The sequence below is a fragment of the Rhincodon typus genome, chromosome 33, assembly GCF_021869965.1.
Source record: "Rhincodon typus isolate 14 chromosome 33, sRhiTyp1.1, whole genome shotgun sequence".
Classification (NCBI taxonomy): domain Eukaryota; kingdom Metazoa; phylum Chordata; class Chondrichthyes; order Orectolobiformes; family Rhincodontidae; genus Rhincodon; species Rhincodon typus.
In genome coordinates, this window is record NC_063364.1 from 15,438,204 (window position 1) to 15,449,740 (window position 11,537).

Genomic DNA, 11,537 nt, shown 5'->3' on the forward strand with positions numbered 1-11,537 from the left:
TGTCCGTCCTCCCTGGACTGACCTATCTCCTCCCTACCTCCCCACCTACACTCACCTTTACTGGCTCCATCCCCGCCTCTTTGACCGGTCTGTCTCCTCTCCACCTATCTTCTCCTCTATCCATCTTCTATCAGCCTCCCCCTCTCACCCTATTTATTTCAGAACCCCCTTCCCCTCCCCCATTTCTGAAGAAGGGTTTAGGCCCGAAACGTCAGCCTTCCTGCTCCTCTGATGCTGCTTGGCCTGCTGTGTTCATCCAGCTCTACACCTTGTTATCTCAGATCCTCTTGAGCAGCTTTGATTTCTGTGCTCAAGTCCTGAAGAGGGACTTTAACCAGGAGTCTTGAGATTTGAGAGGCAAGACTGCCAACTCGGCAATGGCTTACGTATTTTGAAAACAATACATCTGTAGCCTTGCAACACCATCTTTTTTTATATTGAAGAATCTGCCCTGGAATATGTGTTCAGGTCCTGCATAGTAACAATAAGTCCATGACCTACCGACTTAGAGGAAAACAAATCATGTTTTGTTCTATTCACTCATGGGACGTGGGCATTATTGGCTGGCTGGCATTTATTACCAGCCTGTAACTGCCCTGGAGAAGACAGTGAAGAGCTGCCTTCTTGGACTGCTGCATGCACATCCTGTAGGTTAACTCACATTGTCCTTAGGGAGGTGATTCCAGGATTTCCACCTAGCAACAGTGAAGGAATGGCAATATATTTCCAAGCCAGGGTAGTGAGTGACTTGGAGAGGAAATTGGAGGTGGTGGTGTTCCCATGCATCTGCTGTCCTTGTACTTTTCAGATGGAAGTAGCCATGGTTTTGGAAGGTGCTGTCCAAGAATCTATGGTGAATATCTGCAGCGCACTTTGAAAATAGAGGACACTGCTGCTACTGAATGTCAGTAGTGAAAGGACTGGATGTTTGTGGATGTGGAGCCAATCAAGCTTCTTCCTTTCTTCCTTTGCTTTCTGCATTTAGACATTAATCTCATTTAATTTTATAAATATTCCAACAGACAGAGCAATTGTTTTACTCTTTTTTATCCTTCATAATACTCTAATAAGACTTGCTGGCATAAAAGATTTCACATTGTTTTGAGCTGTAACATTATTGGCTCAATACTTCATATCTAATAAAATTAACTAATTTCACTAGTTGCTTCAGTTTTTATACACTGAGTGCCAATAAATACTGGAATTTCTCTATCAGTAATACAAATCTTTTACTTTCAATTCTTCAAAGGTAGTTTCTTCATTGCTACCAGTTGAACAAACAACTACCCTGCTGACTTTGACCTTAATTTTATTTCATCTATTAACATTCTTAACAATAATTTGTCCTCTGACCTTAGTATATTTTCTTCCATTTCTAAAACTGCTTTCAAGATTTTCTCTGTTGTTTCAAAGATTTATTTTGCCTTCACAACTCTTAACTTTCTGTGCTGAATTTTCCCTACATTTTTGGCAAACTGTTTTCTCAAGTGGGATTTATCACATCCGATCCCATCTCATTAATTATGCATGTTGATTCCATGATTATGCCTATCTTGTGAAATTGTGCAGCATGAGGGTCAGAAGTTTTTGCCACTACTGGGACTTTGCAACTGCTGGCACCATGTTTTAAACCCCAGCTACACACCACATTAGATGCTCCAAGCCAGGAACTGCTGTTCACACCTTGGTCCTGCATGGTTATCCACAAAGAAATGGCCCAGAAAGGCCATTAATGACAATGTCAAAATATACACAGAAACAACAGCCAGGTCTAGCAGAGGCAGTTGGTAAATCTCAACCTCATTCCAGGTGTCCCTTGCTCTCAAGGTGACAGAGTAGTGTCAGCAAGATGCTTTTAGGGAGGAGGAGCCAACAAAGGATCCCCTGCAGCTTCCTTTCAGGACACTCCAGTGGTGGCCAGACCCTCCATTTCCTCCTCACTGTGATGGCAAAACCTGTGAAAGTTCAAGTGTAAGTGATCCTGCATGTGGGTAAAACACTCTCAGGAGATCTAGGCCTTCTAGGCCTTCTAGACCCAAGTGCCCCCAGGGATGACCATCTACATTCTCCAAGCCAGCAGGCTCCCTCCACACCAGCTGTGGACGATGGGACTACACTTAGACTGAGTCAGAAGGAAAGAAAGAAAAAATTTTAGAGGGCACATAAGTGGTACAGGTAACAAATCATTATAAAAGTTCATTCACTTTTGTAAATATATATGCGCTTGCATTCTCAAAATGTTCGCTCAAGTATTTTTGTCATTGTCGATCCTGATTAAGTTGCAACCATTCGAGAGGTGAACAGCCTCTTTTTACATCCCAAGGCTGAAAGAATCTATAATAACTAAGCATCATTCATCTCTGACAAGCAACTGACTCCTTGACTGCAGATGTCACGGATGCTTGAACCGTGACATTGATGACTACAACCAAGGTTTGCCCTTGAATGTGGGCACGTTGAGGCTAAAAGCAATGTGTAGAGATTGTGCTATGGCCTGCCCTGCACACATTTTCCACACTTATGCCCACCTTGTGAGTGAGAGTACAGAATTTATGATGATTCAGGACAGTTATGGAGGGAAATGATTATTCTGATGTATCAGCTTTTCAAGGGAGTGCGCTGCCATTCAAGGCTTGAGAGGTGTACAGTGGGAAGTTCACGCATCCATTCTCCTGCATATCACGTTGGCCTGCCAAGAGCAGCTACACAAAATGCTGCCACTCTCAATTAAACACTGCCATACAGGATGTTCAAGCATTTCTGGGCCAATTTAGAAGCATGAACTCTGAAACGTTGAATGATGAAAGTGTAATATGGAGATGCCTCAGAATTCCTCTCAACCTGTTGCCTATTGTGAATGATGTCACCACACAACACTTGAATATCATAGTTAACGTTTCGGGTCCAGTGACCCTTCCTCAGAACTGATGGTGGCTGGGAAAACATCTGTTTATATGCAGAAAATAGGGAGGTGGGTGGGATAGGGAGTAAACGATAGGATAGAGCCCAAAAAGAGAGGAAGACAGATGGACAGACAAAGGAGTTGCTAATGATCAGGCTGGGAGGGTGAATAGTTGTTAATGGGGACTGTTATTGACTAACAACAGGGGGTGTGTAATGGCAGGCTATGTGGTAACAAGGCCTGATGTGTTGGGTGGGGGGCTGGGACATGGGAGAGTTTAAGCCCTAAAATTATTGAACTCAATATTGAGTCCGGAAGGCTGTAGGGTCCCCAAGCGGAAAATGAGGTGTTGTTCCTCCAGCTTGCGTTGGGCTTCACTGGAACACTGCAGCAAGCCAGAGACAGAGATGTTGGCCAGGGAGCAGGGTGGTGCATTGAAGTGGCAGGTGACAGGTAGCTCAGGGTCTTTTTTGCGAGCAGAACGTAGATGTTCTGTGAAGCGATTGTCAAGTCTACACTTCGTTTCCCCAATGTGGAGGAGACCACATTGTGAGCAGTGAATGCAGTGGACTAGATTCTGGAAAGTGCAGGTGAAGTGTTGCTTCACCTGGAAAGTATGTTTGGGCCCTTGGATACTGGGGAGGGAGGATGTAAATGGCCAGGTGTTGCACCTTTGCCGGTTACAGGGGAAGGTGCCGTAGGGCTGTGGGGAGGTGTTGGGGGTGAAGGAAGTGTGGACCAGGGTGTCCCAGAGGGAACGGTCCCTGTGGAAGGCGGACAAGGAGGGGAGGGGAATATGTGTCTGGTGGTGGCATCTTGCTGGAGGTGGCGGAAATGGCATCTGATGATCTTCTGGATGTGGATGCTGGTGGGATGGTAGGTGAGGATAAGGGGAACCCTATCGCTGTTGCAGGAGGAAAGAAAAGGGGTGAGGGGGAAGTGCGGCAGATGGGTCGGACCTGGTTGAGGGCCCTGTCGACAACGGAGCTGGGGAACCCTCGGTTGTGGAAGAAGGTGGACATTTCAGAGGCTTCCTTGTCAAAGTTGACCTCATCTGAACATATGCGACGGAGATGGAGGAACTGAGAGAATGGGATGGAGTCTTTATAGGAAGTGGGGTGCGAGGATGTATAGTCCAGGTAGCTGTGGGAGTCAGTGGGTTTGTAATGGATATTAGTGGCACTATTAACATCAGATGCTATTTCCGCCACCTCCAGCAAGATGCCACCACCAGACACATACTCCCCTCCCCTCCCTTGTCCGCCTTCCGCAGGGACCGTTCCCTCTGGGACACCCTGGTCCACACTTCCTTCACCCCCAACACCTCCCCACAGCCCTACGGCACCTTCCCCTGTAACCAGCAAAGGTGCAACACCTGGCCATTTACATCCTCCCTCCCCAGTATCCAAGAGCCCAAACATACTTTCCAGGTGAAGCAACACTTCACCTGCACTTTCCAGAACCTAGTCTACTGCATTCACTGCTCACAATGTGGTCTCCTCTACACTGGGGAAACAAAGTGTAGACTTGGCGACCGCTTCGCCGAACATCTACGTTCTGCACGCAAAAAAGACTTTGAACTACCTGTCACCTGCCTCTTCAATGCACCACCCTGCTCCCTGGCCAACATCTCTGTCTCTGGCTTGCTGCAGTGTTCCAGTGAAGCCCAACGCAAGCTGGAGGAACAACACCTCATTTTCCGCTTGGGGACCCTATAGCCCTCCGGATTCAATATTGAGTTCAATAATTTTAGGGCCTAAATTCTCCCATGTCCCAGCCCCCCACCCCACACACCAGGCCTTGTTACCACATAGCCTGCCATTACACACCCCTTGTTGTTAGTCACTAACAGTCCCCATTAACAACTATTCACCCTCCCAGCCTGATTGTTAGCAATTCCTTTGTCTGTCCATCTGTCTTTCTCTCTCTTTGGGCTGTATCCTATCATTTGCTCCTTAAACTACCCACCTCCCTATTTTCTGCATATAAACTGACGTTTTCCCAGCCACCATCAGTTCTGAGGAAGGGTCACCAGACCCGAAACGTTAACTCTATTTTCTCCTTCACAGATGCTGCCAGACCTGCTGAGCTTTTCCAGCAACTTTGTTTTTTGTTCTTGATTTACAGCATCCGCAGTTCTTTCGGTTTTTACTTGAATATCATATGCTGACTGAAGCTTTAAAATCTACCTAATATTAGTGTCACGTGTTGTTAGAACTCTGTCGCATGGACCGCTGCTTTTTACCTAATAACGAGTAGGACCTGATTATTTTCGCAGTCCCCATCATCTGTATGACTGTGTACCTAGGATCTTTAAATTATTCCACTTTCAAGTGTTACGCAGTATGTTTGCCTCATGCTTCATGTTCTCATTTGTTTTGCTGTCCCCACACCCCCGATGACCATTCAGTCTCATCCCATTTCCATTCATTCCCTTTATATGATAGTTAATGCCCTCAATTTACCCCTAGAGTCTATGGTTTTGCGAATTGCCATTCCCTTGTTGGTCATCCGAGCTTCTTACGTAGAGGTCTTTGTAATTATGGGACATGCGAAACCTTCCCCCCGTCCCCTTGTTCCTGGATCTCCCAGTCCTCTCCTATACTTTATGAGATTCCAAACTTCGGTTTTGAATTGTCACCTTTTATTGTAATGAAATCCTAAATGACCAGCCCAATGAACCATCCTCCAGTTTGAGATTTTCACTTTCCCTATGGCTCCATCAACTGTCCCCTGATAAATCCCTAGCCATTAATACACAAACTTTCTGAACTGAGTTGACACAACAACCCCAACTGACCACAGCCTAGCCCTCGAACTGATGCCTCCACAGCGCCCTAACTGACATATTCCCCAGGCTATTGCACTTGACAAGCAGAATTAGTCTTGGCATAATCCCCAGATTGTAAAGTCACAGCTCCCCAGACTGTTGTGGGACCAAGCATCTGACTGACTATGGCAAACTACCCTGGACTGGAATCAGACAACCCCTTGACTGACTGTGTTGACTCCCCCTAACTGACCTCAGTTCCCCTGAACCCTACTAAGGACTGGTCTCTTTTGACTTTCATACATGGCTATTTGGTTGGAGCATGTGCAATTTGTTTGCCGTATAAGCTACTGACACATGCTGTCAATGTGACATTAACATAGCACAGTGCCATAAAGCAGCATGACTGCCCACTTGACTGTTCAGTGTTCTAAATCATGGCAAATTGCCTGCTCCTCTGTATGTGCTAAAAAGCAATGCAAGACACAGATGCAGGTAGCCTCCAAGTAAGGTGAGTGGTTACGAAGAAATGCTTCTAAGAACCATTAAGAGAATTTCAGATCTTCAGCAGTGCAGTACTTTGCTTTTGTAAGACCCATTAGATGCATAGCATGTAGTTGCATAAGATGAATTTGTGTCCTCTGCAGAACATGCACGTCACAGGTGTTGCTGTGCTCAGAGTGAGGTTGTGAAGGGCTAAAGTGGTGTGTGAGTTGATCTGACAGGTAGACATGATGAAGTGGTGAGACTGGTGATTGGCCAATACTGACTTGCATGGACGGTGTCCATGGAGCATAAAGGAGCATTCTGGTGAAGACAGAGTTGGATTGAAAGCCTGGAAAAGCAAGAATCAAGGTGCTGCCACCATTCTGATTCCATGTTGTGAATTGATACTGTCTATTTTCACAGGGAAGGAGAGGATAATTGGAAATTGCAGAAAAATTAAGCAAGTTGGGCTTTTAATTAGACACAAAGGCATGGAAATAAAGTATTCACAACTCATTATCAAGGTTTTGAATTTGCAGTTTGTAGCGTCACCATAGTCTTATCAGATCATAGGGCTGGTCATTAGGTAGAGGGAGAGAGAAAACTGATGATGGTTTAACCTGAGGGTCACATATGTCAAGCAAGAGGAAAGATTGAGAAGGAGAGCCTTTCATGCTAACTTCAGCCGGTACAGGAGTTGAACCCACTGCCGTTAGCATCACTCTGCATTGCAAACCAGCCTACCAACCTACTGAGCTAACTGACTACCAGATTAAACCTTAAGAGGAAAATTAGGAAGTATTTTCTCAACATTGAGATTTTGAATTTTTTTTTCATTTTTGCCACATTTCTGACTGTTGGCCATGTTGCTCAAGCGAACAAAATATTCTGCTATTTCTTTTTCAAATCTTGTGTCTCTCTGCAGCTCTTTACTGCTGAACATCATTCTCCAATTACAACACTGATTTCTTACAGTGGGCACCAGGAACCCTCTAAGCCTATGTGTAAGTGATCATTATTTCATGTATGAGTCTTGATTACAAGTGTCCTCGGGCGACTGTCTGTGTGCAGTTTGCACATTCTCCCCGTGTCTGTGTGGGTTTCCTCCAGGTGCTCCGGTTTCCTCTCACAGTCCAAAGATGTGCAGGCTAGGTGGATTGGCCATGCTAAATTGTCCATAGTGTTCAGGGATGTGTAGATTAGGTGGGTTATAGGGGGATGGATCTGGATGGGATGATCTGAGGACATGTTGTGGACTTGTTGGGCCGAAGGGCCTGTTTCCACACTATAGGGATTCTATGATGAATGAAGCATAGGTCTACCCAAAACTTTAAGAATGCTTCACATCTTCATCTTTAGCAACCCTCTCGGATATAAGAAAAGGTTTGACATCTGATAACCAATTCTCCTCTGAGCTCCCTGCTAGCCTCTTTCTATCCATCATGCTCTTTTTGGTCTTTCTTTATTTTATCAACACCTCTGAACATTTCTTTCTTTTCTCTCTTATTATCCTACACATTCTCCTCCTTTCTGCTGAAATGAAAACTAATGGCAGCGTCTCAGTTGTGGAAGGCTCAAGAACAAGCGGGCACGGTTTTAAGACCAATGGTAAAATAAAGCACTGGAAATATCAGGAAGAGCCTTTCAAATGATGAGTGGTTAGGGTCTGGAATGTATGTACTGTGTGAGAATGAGAAGACGTTCAGGAGGGAGTTGCAGTATAATCCAAAAAGGAAAACATGCTGTGCTAGGAGGAGAAAGACAGGGAGTGGCACTGGGTAAATTGCTCTTATGGAGAGCTGCTGCCAGCACAATGGTATGAATGACCTCCTTCTGTGCTGTGATGATTCAGGACTTTAAGTCATTCCCAAGAAAGTGAACTATGATGCTATTTATTTCCTTCAGCTATCCTGCTTCCTATAATCTCGCTGCTTCTAAATACAAGCTTGCCAACACCTAATTACTACTGTACTTCTCTTTTAATTTTGGGTGATGTTCTGCATTGTGTGCTCTGACATTTACTTTAGATTCTCAATTTGTAAAGAGTTGTACATCACTTGTGTGAATTTTATCTTCCAGCTGGACAACAATGCAGAGTGCAGGAGATCAATTCGCATCATGCTGAATTGCTGAATGTCGTAGCAGTCAAGGTAAATACTGAGGAAATGGTGGAAGGGAGAGGTGAAGGACAAACTTGCAAATGAATCTTTCAGTCAGTTTTAACCAACTTCTAAGAAGTAGCCAGAGTGTGGCACAATCCAAGGTTCGAGAGCTGGTTTATTGCTTGTCATCACAGATGGAGAATAATGCATAGTACACGGAGAAAGAAGGAGGAGAAATTAAATTTAAATAACAAGAGTGGAAGATATTTCTTTAAAAAGCCAATCCAGACTGCTACTTTCAAATTCAGTTGACATTTTGAGGATTCTAGAAATCATTTATCATTAATGCATATATAACAGATAATAATTCATTAATATTTACTTAATGTTCTATATTATTACATCTTTTGGGACCTGCAAATATATTCTGTTGAAGTAATTAATTACCTCCAATAATAATCTGAGAATGATTTACTTTAAGTCTCCAAGAAACTTACTCAGTAACATAATATTGATTTAAGTATGTACAAAATGATAAGCACTGTGGATAGATCTGTTTTCTGTAATGTTTAAATATCTGTCCATAATGTAGACAGCATCTACTGCTCAAAAGCAATTACAGTTGGTTACATTGCCTTCTAGATTGTGACCCATGCCAATGTACAATGAAGCTTGCAGAATAAGTTGGGTTATTACAATAAACTTTGCTTTTTCATCATTAATAATGGCAATTTTTCACTTGTGTTACATCAAGTCCCAAGGGGCACAGTTATGCTAATATGTCTTAATGTTTCGCACGAATGAATGATCACACTACATCATTCCTTTGATTTAAACTAATTGATGCTTAAAGGAGCATTATTATCACAAAACAACACTCAACAAATTAAAGTAAAGTCAATTAATCTTATTAGTATATGCCTATTGTGCTGAATTGGAACTTGTGAAATGGACAGTGGCTTGTGTTAGTGTTCCATTAAACATTTCGTACAGTGCTTCAAGATTCGTGACCTAATACCATTAAAAAATAATAACATTAGGTCGCAGTACTAGGCTAGATTGCCAAATGAATTGTTTTTAACCTAATAATATTTTGCAATAATTTTTCTATAATACTTTTTGAAATACAAGGTAAACTCTACATGAAAACTTCAAATAAATCTAGAGTTTCAGGCATCAAGACATCATATGGTCCCTTGAAACTATACTGTATAAGATCACAGTTGCATCACAAATATAATAACCTATTCCCCTGCAGCATAACAGCAAAGCACACTCTAAAATGAAGTAATATGATATGTTGGGCTGCAGTGTAGATAGAGCCTTTCAATCACCCCTGTTCCCTAAACTGAATCATGTGGGAAGATAATAAGTGCATGTCAGGCACCTTCTTGACCCCAGTAGGCTTTAGATTGTCATTAATTCACTGGAGAACTTTGTCTTCACATCTTGTCATTGTTAGCTGAATGTATAAATATATAGTTTCATCATTTTGTGAAGAATGGGTCAAATAAATTCGAAAACATGGATTTTACGATCAGGGCAAACAAATGGTGCTCAAACGAAAATAGAGAATGCTGGAGAAACACAACAGGTCTTGCAGCATCTGTAGAGAGAAAAACAGAGTTAACATTTCGAGACCAGTGACCCTTCATCGGAACTTAAAATAGCTGGTAAAACGTGTTATTCAGGTGAATAATGGGATGGAGATGGGGAGTGAATAGTGTACATGGAGACGGAGCCCAGACAGAGAGAGAGAGAAAGGATAGGCAAACAATGTGATCAAACACTAGGAGGGAAAATGAAATTAACGATGGTGAACAAGAAGAAAGATTCAAATGGAAATCCTGTTGGAGACCTTCCTCATGCTAACAGTCAACAGGAAATGTTTCATGCACTTTTGAGTGACAACGTCATAGGGTTTCCAGTGGAACACTGTGCCCTCTACAGGGATCTGAAATATCTAACAATCAGATTGAAGAACTCTTTCGAGTTTAAACTCTGGCTCAGTGAGTTCAAATTAGAAAATTTAATTCAATATAAGATGATGTACAGAAAGTAAAACAAAAAGAGGAGAAAATGAGGAGAATTAAGAGACAAATAGATTAATTAATTTCTTGAGATCTCCAAAAATAATTTTAAAATTATATGGAGTCTCATTTTTTCAGGTTAAGTTTGTTTTTGTTGACGAGTTATTTTCAGTATTTAAAACTTACATGAACAGACAGGAAGTACCGACCATCTGCAGGGTAGATGGGATTAGTTTAGAATGGCATCATACTCGGCATAGACATGGTGGGCTGAAGGGCCTGTTCCTGTGCTTTACTGTTCTATGTTCTATTAAAACACCATTAAGTATTCAATCACATTAGAGAAGACATGCCCTAATTTTTTCTGACATGTTTAATGAATAACCAATGGGTATGTACAGCAACCTCATGCTCTACATGTATTTTAATGTCCAGTATTTCAGTGTAGCAAAGTTTGTCGAGCACCAGGATAAATTGTAGAACGACTTCCAGACTTCTGCGTTTTGCTGTGCATGTGCTAATACCAGAAGTTATAATCAACTCACGCTTTTATAATGATGGACATTGATGACTTACAGTAAGTATTACCCACAACATCTATGCCGATATAATTTTCGAGGAAATGATCTTGGAGCAATACAAAACCGAGTTTTGAAATTTGTATAAAATTTTATTCACGATGATGAATGGTTACAGTATAGAGAAAGGTCATTGACCCCATGGCATTTATGCCAGGCATCTTGGCCTTCTTTTTATATACATTCATGGCATGTGGACACCATTGGATAGTCTAGCATTTAACACAAGCCCTCATTGACCAAAGGACTGAGTCAACAACATTGCTGTGGATGTGGAGTCACATGTAGGCCAAACCAGGTAAGGACTGAAGATTTCCTTCCCTAAAAGATCTTAGTGAGCCAGATGTGTTTTACGTGGTCACCATTGGGCGAGCAATTTAGTCCAAATGTTTATTGAATTGAAATTTCACTATCTGCCACTGTAGGACTGGCACCTGTGTCACCAGGGCATTTGCCCTGAGTTCTGGAATCCCTGTCCAATGGAATTACCACTATGCCATTGCCTTCCAAGCTTTATTTACTTCCATGTAGATATTTTATGTACTAAACTGGTGTGTTTAAAGAAAGCAAAGCCAATACTTGTAAAATATCACCACAGAAAGTTAAAGTCAACAATACAACCATGCTACATGACAAATTTTGATTATGAGATGAGAGTTCTTTTCCTTT